The sequence below is a fragment of the Anastrepha obliqua genome, unplaced genomic scaffold (assembly GCF_027943255.1).
Source record: "Anastrepha obliqua isolate idAnaObli1 unplaced genomic scaffold, idAnaObli1_1.0 ptg000314l, whole genome shotgun sequence".
NCBI lineage: Eukaryota > Metazoa > Arthropoda > Insecta > Diptera > Tephritidae > Anastrepha > Anastrepha obliqua.
The window spans coordinates 12,501-20,000 of NW_026562325.1; the positions used below are offsets into that span (position 1 = coordinate 12,501).

Below are 7,500 nucleotides of genomic sequence, written 5' to 3' on the forward strand. Positions count from 1 at the left end.
ATTATATTTAAGTTAAGTTAATTATGCCATTAAGTTTAATATAACTCAATGACTTGCACATATGTTAGACTCCTTGGTCCGTGTTTCAAGACGGGTCCCGAAGGTATCCTGAATCTTTCGCATTGTTAATCATATAAATGCATACAAATAAATATTAATATCATAGATATTAAATTTTTTGTAAAATTCAAAAAATGAATTTTAGCATTATATATAATAAAATCTATCAACACTTTATCAAATCATTAGTATTTATTTTATGTTAATATGCTTAAAAAGCAAATTAATTTAAATAAACTTAATATCACCAATGATCTTTTGATAAATACTTTATTATGTTAATAGATTACAATGTCCTTATATGAAAAAAATGCACATTATTTTTTTAATTATTTAATGATGAATTTTTCATAATGGATATTCAGGTTCATCGGGCTTAACCTCTAAGCAGTTTCACGTTTAACTCTCTATTCAGAGTTCTTTTCAACTTTCCCTCACGGTACTTGTTTACTATCGGTCTCATGGTTATATTTAGTTTTAGATGGAGTTTACCACCCACTTAGTGCTGCACTATCAAGCAACACGACTCTTTGGAAATATCTTTCTAGTAATCATTAACGTTATACGGGCCTGGCACCCTCTATGGGTAAATGGCCTCATTTAAGAAGGACTTAAATCGTTAATTTCTCATACTAGATATTAAGATATTCCATACACTGCATCTCACATTTGACATATAGACAAAGTGACTTAGTGCTGAACTATTTTCTTTTCGCTCGCCGCTACTAAGAAAATCCTTGTTAGTTTCTTTTCCTCCCCTCATTAATATGCTTAAATTCAGGGGGTAATCCCATATGAGTTGAGGTTGTTTTAATATTCTTTTTTTATCTTCTCACAATTTAATAAAAAAATTATATCATCTTTTCATCTCTATTTTTCTTTTCTCCTTTTATATATTGTAAATATATAAAAATAATAATAATGTAAAATGAGGCAATCCTAGAATAAAAAATTTAATTTTTATGCTAGACATTCCTCCTTTTAATTACATATATAAATTATTATTTTTATATATATATATAAATAATATGAAAATTTTTTTGTAAAGAATACTTAGATTCAATATTTTCATCATTTCATTTTATTTGAGAGGATTTTTTTTTTAAAGAATATATAATAAATAAAATTCATTATATATCTTTATTTTTTTTGCTATTAATATTATGAATTATTTAAAATCCAATAATATACACATTTGCTTAAATTCAATTATTTTTATAAAAGAATAAGCAACTTATTTAGCATAGTCTTACAACCCTCAACCATATGTAGTCCAAGCAGTACTTTAAAATTGAATTTAATGTACATAACAGCATGGACTGCGATATGCGTTCAAAATGTCGATGTTCATGTGTCCTGCAGTTCACACGATGACGCACAGTTTGCTGCGTTCTTCATCGACCCATGAGCCAAGTGATCCACCGCTTAGAGTATTTTTTTATTTATTTTTATTTATAACAAATGTCAATTTTTTTTTGCATATATTAATTGAAAGAGTAAAATTAAATAATATTAATAATATATAAATTGATTTTCTTTCAATAATATATATCAAATATATTTAACTCTAAACATTTTTATTAAGTTGCGAATGTCTTAGTTCAACAATAATACAGTGGTGGTATTTATTATGATTCAATTATTTTGTATTTTTTTAATCATTTTATGTATATATAATAATATAATAAATATATACCACTTTTGTTATTGTGAACAAATTAACTTATCATTCAATCAAATGAATAATAAGTACAACTTTTTATTTTCATGTTTAAAGGTTTTTAAAAGAAAAAAATAAGAAAAAACATTACAAAATGTACCATCATATATTATATTTAATATGATATAATTGATGGATCACAAATTGAATGAAAAAGAATAAAAAGAATTATGGATTCAAAATAATTATATAAATTTTTTTTTTTTTTCTTTTTTTTTTTTTTTTTTTTTTCTTTTTGTTCGTTTGTTTGCTTGTCTGTTTGTTTGTTTGTTTGTTTGTTTTTCTTACGGATATGGAACACAATAATGATCCTTCCGCAGGTTCACCTACGGAAACCTTGTTACGACTTTTACTTCCTCTAAATAATCAAGTTCGGTCAACTTTTGCGAAACAACCGTGACACACGAGGCGTCACAGTGATCACGTCCGGAGACCTCACTAAATAATTCAATCGGTAGTAGCGACGGGCGGTATGTACAAAGGGCAGGGACTTAATCAATGCGAGTTAATAACTCGCACTTACTGGGAATTCCAAGTTCATGTGAACAGTTTCAGTTCACAATCCCAAGCATGAAAGTGGTTCAGCGGTTTACCCGGACCTCTCGGTCTAGGAAATACACGTTGATACTTTCATTGTAGCGCGCGTGCAGCCCAGGACATCTAAGGGCATCACAGACCTGTTATTGCTCAATCTCGTTACTGCTAGACGCAATTTGTCCATTTAAGAAGCTAGTGTCCTTATAATGGGACAAACCAACAGGTACGACTCCACTTATATAAACACATTCAAACACTTGTACATTCAAGATGTACGCATGAAAGAAGGCTATATAAGTTTCAACATCATAATCCTGAAAGCATCTATTTAATATATTTGAGTCTCGTTCGTTATCGGAATTAACCAGACAAATCACTCCACGAACTAAGAACGGCCATGCACCACCACCCATAGATTCGAGAAAGAGCTATCAATCTGTCTTACACGCTTATGTTCGGACCTGGTAAGTTTTCCCGTGTTGAGTCAAATTAAGCCGCAGGCTCCACTCCTGGTGGTGCCCTTCCGTCAATTCCTTTAAGTTTCAGCTTTGCAACCATACTTCCCCCGGAGCCCAAAAGCTTTGGTTTCCCGGGAAGCGACTGAGAGAGCCATAGTAGTAGCTACACCCAATTGCTAGCTGGCATCGTTTATGGTTAGAACTAGGGCGGTATCTGATCGCCTTCGAACCTCTAACTTTCGTTCTTGATTAATGAAAACATCTTTGGCAAATGCTTTCGCTTAAGTTAGTCTTACGACGGTCCAAGAATTTCACCTCTCGCGTCGTAATACTAATGCCCCCCAAACTGCTTCTATTAATCATTACCTCTTGATCTAAAAACCAATGAAAGTAGAACAGAGGTCTTATTTCATTATTCCATGCACAAAATATTCAGGCATTTGGAGCCTGCTTTAAGCACTCTAATTTGTTCAAAGTAATTGTACCGGCCCACAACAACACTCGATGAAGAGCACTGAAGTAGGTTTAAATAGGAGGAATATATAAAAAATACATTGTATTAATTATATATAAGAACTCCACCGGTAATACGCTTACATACATAAGGTAATGTACATACCACAATATATAGTTGTACTACCCGTATGAAGCACAAATTCAACTACGAACGTTTTAACCGCAACAACTTTAATATACGCTATTGGAGCTGGAATTACCGCGGCTGCTGGCACCAGACTTGCCCTCCAATAGGTCCTTGTTAAAGGATTTAAAGTGTACTCATTCCAATTACAGGGCCTCGGATATGAGTCCTGTATTGTTATTTTTCGTCACTACCTCCCCGAACTGGGAGTGGGTAATTTACGCGCCTGCTGCCTTCCTTAGATGTGGTAGCCGTTTCTCAGGCTCCCTCTCCGGAATCGAACCCTGATTCCCCGTTACCCGTTGCAACCATGGTAGTCCTAGATACTACCATCAAAAGTTGATAGGGCAGACATTTGAAAGATCTGTCGTCGGTACGGGACCATACGATCTGCAAGTTATCTAGAGTTCAACCAATTTAACGATCAAATGATCGCTTGGTTTTAGTCTAATAAAAGCACACGTTCCATAAGGTCCGTGTTTATATTGCATGTATTAGCTCTAGAATTACCACAGTTATCCAAGTAACTGTTAACGATCTATGGAACCATAACTGATATAATGAGCCTTTTGCGGTTTCACTTTTAATTTGTTTGTACTTAGACATGCATGGCTTAATCTTTGAGACAAGCATATAACTACTGGCAGGATCAACCAGAATAATATTTGTATTTATATATTTTTCTTTGTTTTTCATATTTGAAAATTTCATAAATTACGGTGTATATAAAAAGTAAAGGGGCGACCCCCCTTTAGCTTTTCTTATCAAAATTCAAAAACCGTTTTTTATGAAAAAGAATTTTCGTTCTCTATATTATATATTTTATATAAAAATATAAGAACGATATTTCTTCTTAATATTTGCCAATTTTCAAATAATTTATCATTCTTAATAACATTTTACTTTTTTTCAAATGCATTTTTAATGTAATAATTTCATATATTACATAATTTTTCTCTTTGAATTGAAATTAATAATTTCATAATTCTATTTTTTAATCATAAATATATATGATTGAAAAAATTTTCTCCTCTTTTCCTTTGTTTAAAATTTAATTTTTCTTATAAATTTTTGTTTTTCTTATTTTTTTCTCTTCATCATCTGTTTAATTTCCTGTATTTATACAAGAAACAAACAGTTGAGGATAATTTCTATGTAATGCTAGTATAGAATATAAAATTTTGAATTCAAAAATTTATTTCTATTTAAACTAACTATAGAAAACCAGGAATAAAATACAATAACACCAATATGCCATAACATGTTAGTATAGAATATAGATTCTTCATATATGTATATATATTCGAAAATTTTTTCTATTTAAACTAACGTATGGAAAACCAGGAATAAAATCATAATATTACCAGTTTAATATGGCTCAAATTCGAGTTTCATATAGTTATGATTCGATTTATATGCTTCAATATCATTGGTTAGTTAACTTTTGATATTTTCATATTATATCACATGCCTTCACCGTGAGTGTTTTTTGCCATGCACACCTCACATTGTCAAAAATGTATGGGAAAAATTCATTTCAATACATTTCAGTTTGATTTGAAATGTCTTTATTATATATTTTAGTGCCAATATGCCAAGGTTATATTCCATAACTCTCTATTTAAACTAACGTATGGAAAACCAGGCATAAAATCACAATATTACCAGTTTAATATGGCTCAAATTCGAGTTTCATATAGTTATGATTCGATTTATATGCTTCAATATCATTGGTTAGTTAACTTTTGATATTTTCATATTATATCACATGCCTTCACCGTGAGTGTTTTTTGCCATGCACACCTCACATTGTCAAAAATGTATGGGAAAAATTCATTTCAATACATTTCAGTTTGATTTGAAATGTCTTTATTATATATTTTAGTGCCAATATGCCAAGGTTATATTCCATAACTCTCTATTTAAACTAACGTATGGAAAACCAGGCATAAAATCACAATATTACCAGTTTAATATGGCTCAAATTCGAGTTTCATATAGTTATGATTCGATTTATATGCTTCAATATCATTGGTTAGTTAACTTTTGATATTTTCATATTATATCACATGCCTTCACCGTGAGTGTTTTTTGCCATGCACACCTCACATTGTCAAAAATGTATGGGAAAAATTCATTTCAATACATTTCAGTTTGATTTGAAATGTCTTTATTATATATTTTAGTGCCAATATGCCAAGGTTATATTCCATAACTCTCTATTTAAACTAACGTATGGAAAACCAGGCATAAAATCACAATATTACCAGTTTAATATGGCTCAAATTCGAGTTTCATATAGTTATGATTCGATTTATATGCTTCAATATCATTGGTTAGTTAACTTTTGATATTTTCATATTATATCACATGCCTTCACCGTGAGTGTTTTTTGCCATGCACACCTCACATTGTCAAAAATGTATGGGAAAAATTCATTTCAATACATTTCAGTTTGATTTGAAATGTCTTTATTATATATTTTAATGGCAATATGCCAAGGTTATATTCCATAAAATGTTAGTATAGAATATAGATTCTTCATATATGTATATATATTCGAGAATTTTTTCTATTTAAACTAACGTATGGAAAACCAGGCATAAAATCACAATATTACCAGTTTAATATGGCTCAAATTCGAGTTTCATATAGTTATGATTCGATTTATATGTTTCAATATCATTGGTTAGTTAACTTTTGATATTTTCATATTATATCACATGCCTTCACCGTGAGTGTTTTTTGCCATGCACACCTCACATTGTCAAAAATGTATGGGAAAAATTCATTTCAATACATTTCAGTTTGATTTGAAATGTCTTTATTATATATTTTAGTGCCAATATGCCAAGGTTATATTCCATAACATGTTAGTATTAGAATATAGATTCTTCATATATGTATATATATTCGAAAATTTTTTCTATTTAAACTAACGTATGGAAAACCAGGCATAAAATCACAATATTACCAGTTTAATATGGCTTAAATTCGAGTTTCATATAGTTATGCTTCGATTTATATGCTTCAATATCATTGGTTAGTTAACTTTTGATATTTTCATATTATTTCACATGCCTTCACCGTGAGTGTTTTTTGCCATGCACACCTCACATTGTCAAAAATGTATGGGAAAAATTCATTTCAATACATTTCAGTTTGATTTGAAATGTCTTTATTATATATTTTAGTGCCAATATGCCAAGGTTATATTCCATAACATGTTAGTATAGCTAATATGAATTCTTCATATATGTATATATATTCGAAAATTTTTTCTATTTAAACTAACGTATGGAAAACCAGGCATAAAATCACAATATTACCAGTTTAATATGGCTTAAATTCGAGTTTCATATAGTTATGATTCGATTTATATGCTTCAATATCATTGGTTAGTTAACTTTTGATATTTTCATATTATTTCACATGCCTTCACCGTGAGTGTTTTTTGCCATGCACACCTCACATTGTCAAAAATGTATGGGAAAAATTCATTTCAATACATTTCAGTTTGATTTGAAATGTCTTTATTATATATTTTAGTGCCAATATGCCAAGGTTATATTCCATAACATGTTAGTATTAGAATATAGATTCTTCATATATGTATATATATTCGAAAATTTTTTCTATTTAAACTAACGTATGGAAAACCAGGCATAAAATCACAATATTACCAGTTTAATATGGCTTAAATTCGAGTTTCATATAGTTATGATTCGATTTATATGCTTCAATATCATTGGTTAGTTAACTTTTGATATTTTCATATTATATCACATGCCTTCACCGTGAGTGTTTTTTGCCATGCACACCTCACATTGTCAAAAATGTATGGGAAAAATTCATTTCAATACATTTCAGTTTGATTTGAAATGTCTTTATTATATATTTTAGTGCCAATATGCCAAGGTTATATTCCATAACTCTCTATTTAAACTAACGTATGGAAAACCAGGCATAAAATCACAATATTACCAGTTTAATATGGCTTAAATTCGAGTTTCATATAGTTATGCTTCGATTTATATGCTTCAATATCATTGGTTAGTTAACTTTTGATATTTTCATATTATTTC

General features: G+C 29.9%; 2 non-coding genes and 1 pseudogene across 2 annotated transcripts in view; all 3 read right to left on the reverse strand.

Moving 5' to 3' along the window:
• The window catches only part of LOC129252681 (large subunit ribosomal RNA), a 3,982-nt gene extending 3,114 nt beyond the window's left edge, over positions 1-868 (reverse strand). Inside the window, exon 1 of the ribosomal RNA XR_008583581.1 lies at positions 1-868. This exon is cut by the window's left edge and continues 3,114 nt beyond it. This is a non-coding gene — a ribosomal RNA (large subunit ribosomal RNA).
• A 444-nt stretch (positions 869-1,312) lies between these two features.
• Positions 1,313-1,493, reverse strand: LOC129252679 (5.8S ribosomal RNA; annotated as a pseudogene).
• Positions 1,494-2,083: 590 nt separating this feature from the next.
• LOC129252685 (small subunit ribosomal RNA) lies at positions 2,084-4,075 on the reverse strand. The gene has a single exon (XR_008583584.1). It is a non-coding gene; the product is annotated as a small subunit ribosomal RNA (ribosomal RNA).
• Between the last annotated feature and the right edge of the window lie 3,425 nt (positions 4,076-7,500).